The sequence below is a fragment of the Molossus molossus genome, unplaced genomic scaffold (genome assembly GCF_014108415.1).
Source record: "Molossus molossus isolate mMolMol1 unplaced genomic scaffold, mMolMol1.p scaffold_m16_p_2, whole genome shotgun sequence".
NCBI lineage: Eukaryota > Metazoa > Chordata > Mammalia > Chiroptera > Molossidae > Molossus > Molossus molossus.
In genome coordinates this window covers 128,699,096-128,718,291 of record NW_023425355.1, presented here as the reverse complement: position 1 = coordinate 128,718,291, position 19,196 = coordinate 128,699,096, and the positions used below count along the sequence as shown (strand labels likewise).

The window sequence follows — 19,196 nt, the reverse complement described above, 5'->3', positions numbered from 1 at the left end:
ATTAAAGACAAACAGAAAATTATAAAGGAAGCAAGAGATAAGCAACAGGTTACCTACAAAGGAACCCCCATTAGGTTCTCAGCTGACTTCTCAACAGAAACACTACAGATCACAAGGGAATGGCATGAGGTAATCAAGGTCGTGAAAAACAAGGATCTGAATCCAAGACTACTCTATCCAGCAAGGCTATCATTCAAAATAGGAAGTGAAATTAAAAGGTTTCCAGACAAAAAAAACAACAACAAGGCTAAGGGACTATATGAGCACCAAAGCAGGACTGCAAGAAATGTTAAAAGGACTGCTGTAATTAGAAGAAGAAATAGGAAGAAAAATATAACCACAATAAACAAAAATGGCAATAAACAAGTAAACATCAATGGCGGAGGAGTGAATGGAAGTTACACAGACGATCTCCTAGGACCAAACTGGAATTACAATGAAAATAAAGACAAATCATCAGGAAAAAGCAACAGAAAAGCAGCTTGGAGGACCACATAACCAGGGACACTGACTCAATCCTGGTAGGATTGTGGAGACACGAGAGGGGGGCTGAGAGAACACATAGCTGTGAGCAGCGGCCTTAGCTGTGAGAAAAGGCCTCGGGGTACACTTCAAAGCAGCTCCACAGCGCAGAGCTGGGACAAAGGCTAAACTAACCACAGCCACTTACCTTGGGCTCTGGCAGAGGGAGGGCAGACTGGACTAGAACCGTGTGGGCACACTTTGGCTTTGCAGGGGGCTCAGAGCTTTTGCTGAGTTGCAGCCACGCAGGACAGTGGCCATCTTACTCCTTCCCTGGGCTCTGGGGAGAGGTAGCAGCAACTCCCTCTGAGATTCAACCCCACCCCATGGCCATTGAAATGCAAATTGAGGCCCATTAACAATGAGCATCTGCCCACCCTCAGGAAATTCCCTTACACTGAGCACCTGAGGGAGGCAAGTTTTTCATTCAACTGAGAAGACAAGGCTCTTCAGGTAACCTCTACTGATAGCCTCCAGGCAAAAAGCTAGTGGATAATTGTACCATTCCCTGGGCCAGCAACTTTAACCAGGAAAGTAAGACTTGACAGTGGTGTGTAACATGGGTCCTCCCTGGCTCATCCACACCCAGGAGAGAAAGGCACAAACAGCAGAATACCAACACCCACAGGAAAATTTGGTAGGCTCCAAAGCACACTTTGATAGCCAAAATGATAAAACATAGAAACAAAAGCCAAATAAAATAACAAGAGACCTCTACCAAAGAGGAGATAAATGAGGTGCAGTAAGCAAGTTAACAGAACTAGAATTCAGAGAAATGCTCTTGAGGAAGCTCAATAGCATGTGTAAGGACATGAGCACCATGAGTAAAGACATAGAAATGTGGAAAATCAACTAGTTGGAAATTAAAAACCATAAACAAGAAATGAAGAATGACATATCAGAAATAAAGAACACATTGGAAAGTCTAAATAGCAGAGTAGAGGAAGCTGAGGACTGGATCAATGAATTAGAAGACAGGGTAGAAAAAAATCAACCAATCAGAAAACCAAAAGGAAAAAAACAATTAAAAACAGGAAGACAGCTTAAGAGAACTGTGGGACAACTGGAAACATAATAACATTTGCATCATAGGAGTTCCTGAATATGAAGAAAATAAACAAGGGATAGAGAATATATTTGAAGAAATAGTGACAGAAAACTTCCCTAATTTGGTGAAGGAAAAAGGCATTCAAGTTCAAGAAGCACAGAGAGACCCAAGTAAGAAAAACACAAACAAGCCCACACCAAGACACATAGTAATCAAAATTCTAAAAATTCAAGACAAAGAGAGAATCCTAAAAGCAGCAAGAGAGAAGCAACAGGTAACCTACAAAGGAAACCCCATAAGGCTCTCAGCTGACTTCTCAAAAGAAACACTACAGGCCAGAAGGGAATGGCATGAGGTAATCAAGGTCATTGAAAACAAGGATCTGAATCCAAGACTACTCTACCCAGCAAGACTATCATTTAAAATAGAAGGTCAAATAAAGAGCTTCCAAGACCAAAAACGGCTAAGGATATACATTAGCACCAAACCAGCACTGCAAGAAATGTTAAAAGGACTGCTGTAATTAGCAGGAGAAATTGGAAGAAAAATAGAACCACACTAAACAATAATGGCAATAAATAAATGCATATCAATAATCACCTTAAATGTAAATGTATCGAATGCTCCCATAAAAAGACACAGAGTAGCTGACTGGATAAGAAAGCATGACTCATCTATATGTTGTTTACAAGAGACCCACCTCACAACAAAAGAATCACATAGATTGAAAGTGAAGGGATGAAAAAAGAATTTTCCAAGCAAATGGGAAGCAAAAGAAAGCTGGGGTAGCAATACTCACAGCTGATAAAATAGATTTCAAAATGAAGGCCATAACTAGAGACAAAGAAGGCCACTACATAATATTGAAAGGATCTATCCAACAGGAAGATATAACCTTAATAAACATATATGCACCCAATATAGGAGCACCAAAATATATTAAAAATCGTCTGGAAAACTTCCAAGGAGAAATCGATAACAATACAGTCATAGCAAGGGACTTCAACACCCCACTGCCATCACTGGATAGATCCTCTAGGCCAAAAATTAGCAAGGAAACAGAGATTCTAAATGAAGCACTAGACCAAATGCATTTAATAGATATCTACAGAGAATGACACCACAAAACTACATTATTCACATTCTTTTCAAGTGCACATGGGACATTCTCAAAGATAGGCTACTTGTTAGGACTCAAAGTAAGTCTCTACAAGTTCAAGAAAATTAGAATCATATCAAGCACCTTCTCAGATCAAAATGGCATGAAACTAGAAATCAATTGCAACAAGAACATGCAAAGACATTTGAACACATGGAAGCTAAATAGCATGTTATTAAACAATGAATGGGTTACCGAGGAGATCAAGGAGGAAATTTAAACATTTCTAGAAATTAATGAAAATGAAGACACAACAACACAAAATCTATGGGTTGCAGGGAAAGCAGTTCTGAGAGCAAAGTTCATAGCACTACAGGCCTACCTCAAGAAACAAGAAAAATCTCTAATATACTATCTAACCTCACAACTTAAAGAACTAGACAGCAAACAAAAAGAAAACCCCAGAGAAAGTAGAAGGAAGAAAATAGTAAAGATCAGAGCAGAAATAAATGACATAGAGTGCAAAAAAAAAAAAAATTTCAAAGGATCAATAAAACAAAGAGCTGGTTTTTCTAAAAGATAAACAAGATGGATGGACTCTTAGCTAGACTCACGAAAAAACAAAGAGAGAGAATCCAAATACGCAAAATCAGAAATGAAAGAGCAGAAGTAACAATTGACACCGAAAAAATGGAAAAGATCATTAATAACTATAAACAATTATATGGCAACAAATTCAACAATCAATGCGAAATGGACAAATTTCTAGAAATACAGTCTCCAAAAACTGGACTGGGAAGAGATAGGAAACATTAACAGACCAATAACAACTAAAGAAATTGAAGATATAATCAAGACTCTCCCAGCAAACAAAAGCCCAGGCCCGGATGGTTTCACAGGGGAGTTTCCCCAAACATTCAAAAAAGAATTAACACCCATTCTCCTCAAACTATTTCAAAAAAAAATTAAAAGAAGAAAGAGTTCCAAATTTGTTTTATGAAGCCAGCATAATTCTAATTCCAAAACCAGAAAAAGACATTACAAGGAAAGAAAACTACAAGCCAATATCCCTGATGAACATAGATGACAAAATCCTGAACAAAATACTAGCAAATCAGATCCAGCAATACATTAAAAATTTTGTTCACCATGACCAAGTGGTATTCCTCTCAGGGATGCAAGGCTGGTACAATATTCACAAATCAATAAATGTGATACACCATATAAACAAAATGAAGAATAAAAACCACATGATAATATCAATAGATGCCGAAAAAGCCTTCGACAAGATCTAGCATCCATTTCTGATAAAAACGCTCAGCAATGTGGGCATAGAGGGATCATATCTAGACATAATAAAGGCCATATATGAAAGACCTACAGCCAACATCATACTCAATGAGCAAAAACTACAAGCATTTCCCTTAAGAACAGGAACAAGACAAGGATGCCCACTTTTGACTCTCTTATTTAACATATTACTGGAAGTCATAGCCACAGAAATCACACAGGAAGAAAAAATAAAAGGAATCCCAGTTGGAAAGGAGGAAGTGAAACTCATTATTTGCAGATGACATGATACTATACGTAAAAAGCCCCAAAGACCATCAAAAATTTACTCGACTTAATAAATGAATTTGGCAAAGTAGCAGGATACAAAATTAATGTCAAAATATTGACGGCATTCTTTTTTTTTTTTTTATCCTCACCCGAGGACACTTTTCCATTTTTTTGTACAGATAGAGTGGGAGGGAGAGAGAGGAAGAGAGAGAGAGGGAAACATCGATGTGGAAGGGACACATCGAGTGGCTGCCACCCGCACGACCAACCAGGGCCAGGGACAAACTGCAACCGAGGTACATGCCCTTAGCGGGAACCGAACCCGGGTCTCTCCGGACCGCAGGCGGACGCTCTAACCGCTGAGCCAAACTGGCCAGGGCTGACGGCATTCTTATACACCAATGGATGAACTCACAAAAAGTGAAACTAAGAAAACAATCCCATTTACCATTGCAACAAAAAAATTAAGATACCTAGGAATAAACTTAACCAAAGAAATAAAGAACATATTCACAGAAATCTATAGGTCATTGAAAAAAGAAATAGAAGAAGATATAAAAAAGCAGAAGCACATACCTTGTTCATGAACTGGAAGAATTAACATCATTAAAATGTCCATATCACCCAAAGCAATCTATAGATTCAATGCAATCCCCATCAAAATACCAACAGCATACTTCACAGAACTAGAACAAATACTTCAAAAGTTCATATGGAACCAAAGAAGACCTCGAATAGCCACAGCAATCTTGAAAGAAAAGAACAAAGTAGAAGGGATCACATTACCAGATTTCAGGTTATACTACAAAGCCACTGTAATCAAAACAACCTGGTTCTGGCACAAGAACAGGCATATAGACCAGTAGAACAGAACAGAGAACCCAGAAATGGACCCAAGGAAATATGCTCAATTAATATTTGACAAAGGTGGCAAGACCATACAGTGGAGTAAGGACAGCCTCTTTATTAAATGGTGTTGGGAAAATTGGACAGCTACATGCAGAAAAATGAAACTGGACCTTCAACTTACACCACAACACAAGAATAAACTCAAAATGAATAATAGACTTAAATGTGACTCATGAATCCATAAAAATTCTTGAAGAAAATGTAGGCAACAAAATTTCAGACATCATACGCAGCAGAATTTTCACTGATACACCACTTAAGGCAACAGAAACAAAGGAGAAAATGAACACATGGGACTACATCAAGCTCAGAAGCTTCTGCACAGCAAAAGATACAATCATCAAAATGGAAAGGCAACCCACTGTATGGGAGACTATAATTGCCAATGATATATCAGATAAGGGATTAATTTCCAATATATATAGAGTGCTCATACAACTCAACGAAAGAAGACATAGAACCCAATTGAAAAATGGCCAGAGGAACTAAACAGACACCTCTCCAAACAGGACATACAAATGGCTAAGAGACATATGAAGACATGCTCAACATCACTAATCATCAGAGAGATGCAAATTAAAACAACAATGAGGTATCACCTCACACCTGGCAGAATAGCTGCCATCAACAAATCATCAAACAACAAGTGTTGGCGAGGGTGTGGAGGAAAGGGGACTCTAGTATACTGCTGGTGAGAATGCAGACTGGTGCAGTCACTATGGAAAACAATATATTGTTACCTCAAAAAATTAAAAATTGAACTTCCATTTGACCCAGTGATCCCACTTCTAGGAATATACCCTAAGAAGGCTGAACCATCAATCAGAAAAAATATATGTACCCCCATGTTTGTAGCAGGAATATTTACAATATCTAAGATCTGGAAACAGCCCAAATGTCCATCAATAGTCCAATGGATAAAAAGGCAGTGGTACATATACACAATGGAGTACTATGCAGCGGTAAGAAAGAAAGATCTCTTATCCTTTGAGACAACATGGAGGGACCCGGAAAGAATCATCCTAAGCAAAACAAGCCAAACAGAGAAAGACAAGTATCATATGATCTCACTTATTTGTGGAATATAATGAACATAACAGCCTGAAGAATGGGGTAGTTCCAGAGACGTGGAAGTGGGGTACAGACTGACAATCCCCAGAGGAGGGGTTGGTGGGGGAGAGATAAATCACAGAACTTATATGCATGTGTACATGAACAACGGACATGGACAACAAAGCTGGGGAGAGGATGGGGAGGGAGGAATCAGTGGGGGGAAAAGGAGAAACATCTGTAACAAAAATAAATTAATTAATTTAAATAAAAAAAAATTAAGGTTAAATCAAAATGTAAGAAATCAATGAAACTAGGCTTTGCAATATTTGGTCTGCTTTGTTGACCAATTGTAATTTTGTAAAAAGAGAAGCAGCAATTAATGCCAATTTGCTGCATTTTCTTGGTGCTCTGAAACACAATTTCATCAGTGTTCTAGCTGCTAATGTTGATTTTACAATCCCCCTTTAAAGGCGCAATATTCCAATTATTCTGTAGCCACAGACATTGGTTTGCTCTCAAATTATTATAACTTTGAATCAATATCTTGTTTTACTTCTGTTGTTGAGAGCTTGTAAGGGAAAACTATTTAGTAAAATACCATATAGAGGAGAAAATATCAGAAAGTTTTCTTTCACTACCAGCACTCATGTGCTAATGGCTGCTGAAAAATAATACCTTGAAAACTAACTTTAGGATAATACATTAAAATAAATGCTTTTTAAAATTGTATTTGCTGTTCCTATTAATTCAAAACAAGCAATGTACTACACAAGTATATATCTTTCACAACCCCAAGGTACTTTTATGAAAAAGTGTAATATTTCATTTGATTTTTTGTCAATCTCACCTTGCAACTCAGATTTATTTTATGTAAAATTATCAAAGTACATTAGTGCATTTGTTTTCTTTGAATTATTGTACCTTACCTGACACAATAATCATCATATATATTTTCAGTTTTACCAAATTAATCAATGATTCTCTAAGAGCCAATTTGAAAAATGCTCAATGATTTTATGAGATGGTTCTATAACTTATTTTTTAAAGGGAGGGGACCTTTTGGTGGCATCAGGCACCATATGAGAAGTCCAACTAGACAGAGGGAAAGGCACTACCAGCCCCAATCACTCCAGATATGGCACCATGGATATTCCAATCCTGTAAATTAACATGACATGGAGCAGACAAACTGCCCAGTTGAGTCCAGTCAACCCACAGTAACAGTGCCTATCACATACCAGACACCATTTTAGATACTGAGAATACAGTACTGAAAATAACCACCAAAGGTCCTAACTTCATGGAATATATAGACTGTTAGGAGCAATCCAATAAATGCAAAGTGAAAAACATGATTTAATAATCTCTTATGTTAGTAATGGAGCAAAAACTGTGCCAAGCCATTTTGAGAGCTTGCAAAATCAGTCTGCAAGGAAAATGAAACCTCCTGTTTTCATAGTAGATACATTTACAGGGAAGACATTCAGTGAGATTTCTGATGTTATGTGATTCCTAGACAATGAACTGGATGAACATCTGCATCAAAGGATTTTTTAAAAGATAAAAGGGAAAGGGGCCTCTCTGAAAATATGTTCATTATAAAACTACACCCAAATTCTTGCTTTGGAAAAATGGTTTATGCTGCAAATGGACTACCTCTCTGTAGTCACACTACACTGGCTTCTGCAGGTGTGCTATTTTGTAAAATAAAAATTGTGATTAGCACTCTGACTTTTATCACCCTCAGGTAGGAACTCACAATTTGTTTCTATTTCTGCCATCTCTAGATGATGTAATGGTCTAGGACATCCAGCCTCCTCTAGATACTCAAATATTCCCCATCAGGCTCAGTGATACTTATAAAATGCCATTTCTGAAAAATCTGAAAGTGAAATGTGGAATCTGTGGCAAACTAAAAACATAGAGGGAACATGTTTATTTTCCTCTTTAAGAAGGACTTATTTGGCAAACTCAAGGTCCTCACTTTTACTTTAGGTATTTTGTGGCATGAATTGATGTGATGAAAACCTTGTTTATACGATCTGCATATACTCTTCCCAGAAACAGGAAAGAAAAAAAGTGCTTAGCACACAGTTGATATTAGGACTGGTGCTGCTAATATTTAGGGAGATTGAAAGTGGTTGGGTTGAGATGCTACTACAGTTAATGACTAAATATTTTCAACATAAAAAAATAAATATAAGGAGATACTTTTAGTAAACATAATTGCACTTAATATTTGCAGATGGAAAAATGAAGGCGGGGTAATTAACATTTTAAAATGCTTCCAAACTAATTAACTAAAAGTGTTTTGGCTTTACTTTTGAGTATATTTAAAAATGTAAGTAACTAGTGACAAAAATAAAATGATTGCTTCTTTTAGTTGTGACTGACTATTAGAAAATGAGGCCAGTAGACGAATGGATAAAAAAGCTGTGGTACATATACACAATGGAGTACTATGCAGCGGTAAGAAAGAAAGATCTCTTATCCTTTGAGACGACATGGAGGGACCTGGAAAGTATTATCCTAAGTGAAAGAAGCCAAGCAGAAAAAGACAAATACCACATGATCTCACTTATATAAGGAATATAATGAACATAACAGTCTGAGGAATACAGTAGACCCAGACACATGGAAGTAGGGCACAGACTGATATCCCTCAGAAGAGGGGATGGGGGGTGGGGGGGTGGGAAGAAATAAACCACAGAACTTATATGCATGTATGCATGACCAATGGACATGGACAACTAAGCCGGGGACAGGGTGGAGGGGGGTTAGGGTGGGGGGTACCAATGGGGTAAAAAGGTAAAATATCTGTAACAAAAAAATAAATAAATAAAATATTATTAAAAAAAAAAAAAAAAAAAAAAAAAAAGAAAATGAGGAACAAGTTTATAAGTGTGAGTACATAATGGAATAATAACAACCATTAGAAAGACCTGAGAGGCAATGAAAATCTAAATATTATTTTATAATATGATACTAAGACACAGAAGCAGATGTGAAATGTTGCCAGTGCTATGTTACATCTTCACATGAATTTATATGCAGAAGGACTGGGCAGGAAGATTGAAAAGTGAAAAAGTTGGTGTTTTAGTGAAATATTTTTGTTAGTGCTATATCCACGTTAAACAACCCACAGACAGAAGAAAACCAGTACAATTTAAAAAGAAGGGGATGGTGGGGGAGAGATAAACCACAGAACTTATATGCATGTATGCATGAACAATAGATATGGACAACAAAGCTGGGGACAGGAGGGGGAGGGGGAATCAGTGGGGGGAAAAGGAGAAACATTAATTAATAAAAAATAAAAAGAAAAAAAGAAAAAGAAATAGAGTGTGTGTATTTGACTACTTGTGGTAGTCAAATTAAACATTAAACTAATGTTAAGTTCTTAATTCTTGTTCTGGTATGTGGCAAGAGTGGAAACTTAGCATGACTGTCCTATGAGTCTTCTACTACTTAATAAAATGGATTTATTACCCTAAGAAAATCATATTTAATGCATGATTGTGTGCATTTCTAGCTTCACAATCTTTCTGACCCTCAATACTTAATACTTGCCTTAAGCTTTTTCACACTCAACTAATATCCATAAATGCAGAGAATAATAATGTCTGATTTGCCAAACAGGCACATTTGTGGTGATGATAAGATGACATAATAATGCACTTGTAAGCTACACAGTTTCATATGGATATTTGTTGTTTTATGAGCTGGACAAAATAAATAATTTAGCAAGCTCTTGCCAGAATCCTTGTGCCACAGTGCATCTTATCTACGTTTGCATGCTCAATTTGTTTGGGTTCAAGTCAGTTAGAAAAATGCTAAGTTGTAGATTGTGCAATTTCTTCACTAAGTATAATTCAGCTCTTTTCCTTTCTACACATTCATAGATCACTAACTCTGTGACTGAGAATAGCTGCCCTAGACCAGTATTTTCCAACCGGAAGTGTTCAAAACTTCAACTGCTCATTTGAGCATGCTCAGTTCTCCTTTCCTCTCTGAGTCTGCCAGTTTCCCAGTAGTTCCCCAGTAGTCTGTTTATTTTTCGTCCACTTAAAAGCTTCCCCTTAATTGCCACCTTCAGGGAGAAAGAGCACATAATAAAGATCCTACCAGTTGACACATCATGCCGTCCTATTTTCTTTTCTTCTTTTAGCTTTATTGAGGTATAATTGACAAAGCTGTAATATATTTTAAATATATATCATGATGATTTGATATGTGTATACATTGTGAAATTACTCATTTCATCTAGTTTATTAACACATCCATCACCTTACGTGTGTATCTTATTTATTTATTTATTGTTTTTCATTCATTTTTTAGAGAGAGCAAGGAAGAGAGAGGTAGAAACATAGATGTGAGAGGGAAACATTGATCAGCTGCCTCCTGTACGCCCCTTACTGGGAATCAAGCCCACGACCCAGGAATGTGCCCCGACCAGGAGTTAAGCCTGGACCTCTTAGTCCATGAGTTGTCGCTCAATCTTCTAAGCCACATTGGCTAGGCTATTTATTTATTAATTGATTGGAATATTCAAGTTCTACTCTCTTAGAAAATTTTAATTATATGATATAGTGTTATCAACTATAGATGGTTTTGTAAACATTTATTGAGGAAACTCTTATTTTAAAATATGGTCGTTCCTGGTCCCTTTGTCTTCTATTATATTTTTTCTTCTTTGTAATGGCTTTATATTGTGTTAACTTGGGTTAACTAGAACTGTAGTCTGTGAATTCCACTTACTATAGATTTCCAGGCTGATGTTGGCTTCAATAAAAATGTGCATGCTGTTTAGAAGGTAGGAGAGAAGACATAGGCATTGTAGATTTTATTTTTTAATTTTATGTTTATATGTTTTTATTGATTTTTTAGAGAGAGATGAAGAAATAGAGAGAAACATCAATAGGCTGCCTCCTGCACATCCCCTACTGGGTACTGAGCCTGCAACAAGGCATGTGCCCTGACCAGGAACTGAACTAGTGACCTTTCAATCCATGGGACAACACTTAGTCCACTGAGCCACATCAGCCGGGCTGGGCAACATTGTAGGATTTAAAAGATGATAAAGGACAGGGATTCTTGCTGCTTATGTGGGTTGTCACTGATGTGCTGCATTACCATGGCAGCCAGGCATGCAACTCTTTAAAGTGGCACATCCTTCGTCTCTGAATCCTGGGCCGGGTTTTAGAAAAGCTGTATTGTATGGTGAAGGTGCTCAGATGATCAGGCAGCCAACCCACATCATTAAAGATGGAGCTGATAAGAGATAGGCACACATTCTAGTTTATCTTCATTCCCCCTAGATTTTCCTCATTCCCTCTAGTATGTTCTCACAAGTTTCAGTTGCACAGTTGGTCCTTGGGAATTCCAGTACGCCTTTGTTTTCTGCCACTTTAAGTCCACATTTCCTTCTTGAGTGTTGACCATACTAACTTCAGGTATAATACCAGATACAGAAGCAGGATCTGTTCAATCAAATTCTACACTAGCATAATATATAATTACAAAATAGATCTTTCATTCTATGTCACTCTTAGTGGTTCTACATGTCTGATCAAGCCTTGGCTCCTACGTTATCTGTGATCACCAGCATCTAAGATGGTCCTCAATGGCTCCCACCTCCTGCTAATCACACTGCCATGTGGTCCCTTTCCATTGTTTTAAGGTTGGTTTGTGTAATAAATAGAATAAAAAGAATGGACAGTATGTGTCTTAGGAATCAGTAGGTCATAAATGGCACTGTGGTCTCTCTCTCTCCTTCTGTGTGTGTGTGTGTGTGTGTGTGTGTGTGTGTGCGCGCGCGCCCCTCTCTCTGGAGTTACGTGCTCCAGGAGGAAAGAAAGTATCATATCATGAGCAATCTTATGGAGAGGCTCACATTTTGAGAGACTGAGGCCTCCTGCAACAGGCATGTGAGTGAGCTTGGAAGCACATCCTCCAGCCCCCATCAAGGCTTAGGTAAAGGCAGCTTCAGCTGACATCTTGTTTGCAACCTCCTAAGAGATTCTGAGTCAGAACCACACACCTAACTCACTCCAAATTCTTGAATTTCAGAAACTATGAGATAATAAATGTTTATTGTTATAAACTACTACATTTGGGAGATTTGTTTTGTATCAATAGATAATTAAACTATCCAAATATAGTTATTGAGACCCAAGTCTAAGTAAAAAATCCAAATATTTTGAAAATCATAAAACTCTTGTCACAGTTTTTAAACATATTACTTGTTTACTAAAATGACCCCTTGGAATCATCATGAGATGAAATAGAAAGATTTTTCTCCAGATGATTATAAACAAAATTCTTAAGATACTCTAGACACATATAACGCTATATGAGATCACTTATTAGTAAATAAATCAGAGTTTTTAAAAATAATTACTAAATAATAAAATTTATTAAAAACCAACCATCTAAATTGCTTAATAGTAGAATAAACAAAACAAAGTGAAAGCATTAAAAAAACATGCTAGGATCAAAATGCTTAAGAAAAACATGTAAGGTTTTAGAGCTCTTACTTGGGTTTCATTATATTCCATTGAAGTTACTTAAACTTGAATAAAACACCATTAATTAGTACTCTGGTGTTCATTGCCTATATTTCTTTTTAGGTTGTTTTATGCTCTATTAGAACTCAATTCCAAGTGCAATTTCTTCTAATCCTTCAATTGCATGGCTTTTTTCTTTAATGCCACAGAACACAACCTTAATAAAAAATGAGAATGTAGAAAAAAGGTTGAATTAACATTTTACTTTAGTGAATACATTGAAATAAAATGGACACACATTACATTAGATTCACTGTATTTCTGATAATTGACTCTTCTAGTAAATTTTTAGAGAAATAAAAAAGACTTAAGGGAGTGTGACTAGATATTTCAAATGAAGTTATGCCAGTCCACAATAGTACAATAAAAGAACTATGGTCCTTTGGGATGCTGTCCTGAGTGCAAGCCCTCCCTAAGCCTGCTACATTCCTTTTCTACCACCTATTTTGAGTGGGCTTAATGATTTAAGATATTTAAAGTCCATGTCAAAATCAAGTATGAGGAAAAGACTCAAAATAACGCAGTTACATTAATTTTATGTTTATTTATATTTACATATATAATTTTATTTTATATAATAAAAACATTAATATTTATTATATGAAGAGATATAAATGGGAGGATTTAATAATCTTTTTCCTCCTCCCTCCTTTCTGAGGAATAAACATGTGTAGTCTGGTAAATGTTCTTCACTTATTTCTTCATATTTATGCAAACAAATTAATACAAACATATTCAATACACCACACATATAGGTATCAAATATGTGTGTGTGTGATGTTAGGTACTTTATTCCCACTTGTATAAATTTGGAGTTTCTGTCTTTTCAACCAGAATACAAGAATGATTTTGATTTTATTAACAGCCATAGTCATTTTTGTAAGGATGGGATGCTACCTTCTGTCTCTTGTGCTACCTGTAGAATTTGCTATAAATGAGACAAGTAATTGCTATATGCCATGTTGTTATGTCAGCTATTGCTTCTGTTACTAGTTTCCATAGAGTGGTTTTATAGTAAGACTTGAGAGATTGCTGACATTGGTATTTTATAATGCATAGGAATTTAGTGACAACAGCTCATGGCAGATGCCAATGACCAGTGGAATGGGACCTATCACAAATCTCTGAAACCACACTGGAAGCTCTCCATGCCACATCCTAATTTTACTGATTTCTTCACTGTAGTATTTAGGAGCCTTATTTCACTCAGATGTCATCTTCAGCAAGTTTAATGTCTCTTCTTCTAAATTAGTTATCTATTACTGCTTTAAACATTATCCCAACACTAAATATCTTAAAACAACATTTACTATGTCAGTTTCTGTGGATTAGGCATCCAGGCACAGATTGGCCAGTTGACTCAGCTCAGGGGCTCTCAGAGGCTGCAAAGTGTCAGTTCAGGCTGTAATCATCTCAAGGCTCAAATGGGGGTAGGGTGGAGATGTTTGGAAGCTCACTCACATTGTTGTTTTCAGGGATCAGTTCCTCTCTGGCCATTGTCCAATGTCCTCTCTCTGTTTTTTGCCATGCGGGCCTCTCCATAAGGCAGCTCACAACATGGCAGCTGGTTACATCAGAACAAGAAAGAGCAAGAGAAAGTGCAAGCAAGACAGAAGCCAGAGTCTTTTATAACCTGCTTTTGTAAGTGACATCCCATTACTTCTGCCTTATTACTATTTTTAAAGACAATAAGAAAAAAGAAAATTACAGACAAGTATCTCTCATGAATATACATGGAACCATCTTGGAAAAATACTAGCAAATAAAATTAGCATGGGAAAGACTGGCTTGATAATTGAAAATCAACTTAATCACAATATTAAGAGGCTAAAGAAGAAAAATCACATGATTGTATTAGTTGATTCAGACAGAGTACTTGACACAATTGAACACTCATTCATGAAAAAAAAAAAAAAACAACTCTTAGAAACCTAGAAATAGAGGAAAATTTCCCCCAACTTTAAAGAACATCTACCAAAAAAATCAATAAAATAAAATAAAAAACATAGCCTTATATTACTGTTAGAAGCAAGTCACTTGGTATAGCCCACACAAGAGGGAAGGATCATACAAGGAGTGGATACCAGGAAGCAGGGGCCATTTTAGAAGTTGCCTACAACACCTTTTTTTTTTTTTTAATATGGAAAGCTTCACGAATTTGCATGTCATCCTTGCACAGGGGCCATGCTAACCTTCTCTGTATTGTTCCAATTTTAGTATATGTGCTGCTGAAGCAAGCACTACAACACCATATTTTTTCCATGATCTGAAAGATCTTTACTTCTCAATAAAATACTTGGAGGCTATTTGTGCTTACAATTAAAAAATTATTTTTTTCTTTATGCATCTAATCTGATCACAACTTAAAATCTTATGTTTACTTAGAATCTGGAAATTATGTAGAGTATGTGAAATTCAAATCATTCAATTTATTCATTTTTTTCCAGACTTTTATTTCTATTTTTAAATTAAAAGTCACTGAGTTGATCAAATGTCCTTTTGCTATCTTCTTTTGTTATTTTCTTCTTTTGTTATCTTCTATCAACTGTATATACACTCCTTTTTGCATTCCTGATATCGGTTACTGTTCTCTCTCTCTCATTGGTCAATCTCACTATTTGTAAATTTTATGAGTCTTTGCTAAGAACAAACTTTAAATTTTCTTCTTGTACATTTCTTTTTTTTTTGTTCTCATTATTTAAACTAATTAATATGGATGTTTAGTTTATTAATTTTCAGTGTTGAAAAATTTTCAGTTCAGTGATATCCCTAGCCTTATAACTATATCCCAAATCAATAAATAGAAGGTTACTGAGCATATCAGATGTTTCTTTGTGCCTTCTCCCAATCATTAAGCCTTTTCTTGCTCTCCAAAGCTAAATTTTGCTGGCCAGATTGAGCATAATTTAGTCTAGGGCTAATTTTTGCCACTATTGAAGCAAAATTCTTCTGAGGAATCTATCTTTGTCCTTTGAATTAAGAGTTTTTCTAGCTTGGCTGGTAGGAACAGGAACTATTCTTGAACCTATATGAGATCTGTATGCTATTCTTTCTCATACTTTAAGATGGTTTTCTCCATAGCCTTGGGTAGGATTCTCATATGCGAGTGCTGATCAGTACACTGAAGAACACTTGAGAAGGTCCCTCTGCAGATCTCCTGGCTTTTCTCTCTTTACTTTCCACTAGTTTGTCCTGAATTATTAGCTCCATTTCCAAAACTCCAGGGAGTTCAGCAGGCTCTAGCTGGGTTTTCCTCTCCCTACACCATTGCTCAGACATTCTTCCAAGGCAATACCCTAGGATAATCACACAGTTCGCCTCGTTTCTTTTCTAATTCTCAGAGATCACTGTATTTTCTTGCCTGGTGCTCAGTGTCTTCCAAACCTTTGTTTCTTTTGGTTTCTTTTGTGGTTTTTATTCTATTGGTTTTGAGTTTTTTCTAGTATAAGAATAAATTCAGTCCCTGACTTCATCTTAGACATTAGTAGAAGCATGAATGTTTTAAAGAATGTTAAGCTATTTTCCATGTCTCAATATTAGAAGTAATCCCAATTGTCTTATTTATAGTATGTTCTATATCTATACGTCACTCAAAAAAAGACAATTGCCATTTCATCAGTTGAGCTAAATCTCTACAATCTTATAACTCAAAGCTAGTTAATCTCTTGAGATAATGCTAACTTTTAAGAACTGATTAACGCTAAGGACCTTCTTCTTGGAAAAGAGTGTACTAAAATCTAGATTTTCGTGTTAAATATTAATGAGGTCAGTTATTTCTGGAAGTCTAATAACAGATCTAAATGGAAAAGTTCTTTTGTATCATTGAGCAGTTTTGGAGCACAGTACCATTCCTCTGCTCTCTCACCTACCCTCTTATCATCTTTAGGTAAAACTGTTACTTTTGTTGATGCAATTAAGTTACACAATTAATTTCTCATTCCTAATACTAGTAGGCAGTCAAAGATAATAAATATTCGAGGAAAGCTTCAACTTGAAAAGACAAAAGTAAACAGAAACTAGGTAAAAATGATGCAGGGAACAAATTCATGCAAACAAAAGAAGAAACTTTAAATAAATATAGTTAATATATTAAGAGAAATAAGAGAATATGATGATAAAATGACATTAATTAGTGATACTGTGTACTTGGAACTGAAAGGAAGACATATGAAGAAGCATATGAAGAAAAAAGTCTTGGACATTAAAAGTATCAGTATAAAAATAGAAATTCAATAAAATAAAGTCAAAATCTTCCCAAAGAGGGAAAGAAGTCAAAGAGGTGGAAAGTAGGTGAGAGCACGTAAGAATATCAAAGGGTCAAACCAGAAATTTTATATCTAATGTGTATAAGTTATAGAAAGAGAATAGAGAGGAGAAAACCAGTGGTCAGGGGGAGGGAGGACATAAGAAACAAATGACAGAGAAAAAATATTATATTTCCCAGAAGTTAGAGGCATAAATATCAATATTATAGACACATGTAGCCCAAAAGAAAGAATACTAAAAACTACATTAAGTACCACCATCATAAAATAGTATAAGGTGAAGGACAAAAGGAAAACTAACACATTGAACAGGTTACTGACAAAGAATTAGAGATTATTGTGGAATAGAAATTCCCAATCCTAACATGTAAAATTAAAAGAAAATTTGGGCATACCTTCAAAATTCTGGAAAAAAAAAATTATATTCAAGCTAGAATGATATAAACTGGCAAATAAAAGTGAGGGTAAAATACAGACATTTTCCCACTTATAGAAACAATTTACCCCCAAAACAATTAGCCATCCATGGACACTCTCAGGAAACTACTAGGGGATGCAATCCACTAAAGGAAGGCAGCACACCAAGAGAGGAACAGACATGAGTTCCAGAAGCTAGGAAACGAGTGATCTAACTCAGATGAAAAGCAAAGAGAAATTCTAGAATGAAGGCAAAGGGAAATCTCAGGATGACTGTTGTGCAGTATGCTAGTCAAGATTGAAGTAGGTTGGAATCATCAATAACGAAAATAGAAATGTTGCATTAAACAATATTGCTGTGTAAACAATATTGCTGAAACTCACTTTACAGAGCTTGTAGAGCCTTTGGGAAAAATTAGCAATAGGTATATAAAAAATAAAGAAAATACTTTCCCTCATGAAAATCAAAAGTTTTACAAACAAGGATCTATTATCATCATATATTAGTTGTCTTCATAACAGAAAACCTTTGTAATGTCAAAATAATATGAATATTGCGTTACCCCCAAATTGTGATATGATTATACTGGAAATATGAAGGAAATCAGAGGGAGATGGAATAGTATAAAATATTTAATTCCATTCAAGGAAATTGCCATAATAGGAAAGCAATACACAAGTTATAAAACTGATAAACCAAGATAAATCAAAATATTCAAGTTATTTTTAAAAATGGAAGTAAACACATGAAGATTATACTAAGAATTAGAAGAGATGGCCCTTCAGGACTGAGGTTTAAAGACAGAAAAAGTCGGAACAAGCAGCTATTCTTTGTTTTTGGAAATCTTTTAGATTATTTGCTTTTCTTAAACTGTGCATGCAATATATTAAAAAAATAATAATTATCAAAGAATTAAGTAAGATGGAGGAGAGGTTGATACCCTAACCCATCTCCCTTCCATGCACATGAGTCCACTGGCAGCTATGGTAGATGATTCCCACAGAATTCCTACTGTAAGGGCTTCAGTGTCTTTTCTTCTCTAAGGGCCTTCTGGACAGCACAAGATAATGCTTCCTGCTAAAAAGAGCAATGGAAAGTGTGAAGTCCCTAATACATCTTTTCCCAACTGTCAAACATTGAGTATGGTTGTAGGTGTTAAAATGTCCCAGCCTATTATTCATCTAGAGAAAGATGATTCTGAGGCATGTTTCTTGTGGTTTGTCAGATCAGATGGTCTTCAGTAGACTGAGCTACAGTAGCCCACAGCAGTTATCTACCCATTAACGTACTGTGTTGGCTTTTCTCACTTTCCTCACTTTCTTACTTATGCTTCCTAAGATCACCTCCCAAATAAACTACATGGACCCAAGCCCTTTGGATTATATCGAATTTGGGAAAATCAAAACTAAGAAAGATGATTAGAAGATGTTGGTCAGTAGTGTCTTTTTTATCCCTCTCTTTTAACTTTTTGTTGTCATTATTGCTTATTTTAATATTGCTATGAACTCTACTTCTGTAAATGTCTTTTAAAAACCTAAGGTCAGGAATAAACTTAACCAAAGAAATAAAGGACCTATTCGCAAAAAAACTACAGGTCATTGAAAAAAGAAATAGAGGAAGATATAAAAAAGTGGAAGCACATACCTTGTTCATGGATTGGAAGAATTAACATCATTATAATGTCCATACTACCCAAAGCAATCTATAGATTCAATGCAATCCCCATCAAAATACCAACGACATGCTTCACAGAACT

General features: G+C 35.9%; 1 non-coding gene across 1 annotated transcript; it reads right to left on the bottom strand.

Moving 5' to 3' along the window:
* Positions 1-14,891: 14,891 nt before the first annotated feature.
* LOC118636738 lies at positions 14,892-14,998 on the bottom strand. Its single transcript, XR_004960724.1, has one exon. It is a non-coding gene; the product is annotated as a U6 spliceosomal RNA (small nuclear RNA).
* Positions 14,999-19,196: the final 4,198 nt, after the last annotated feature.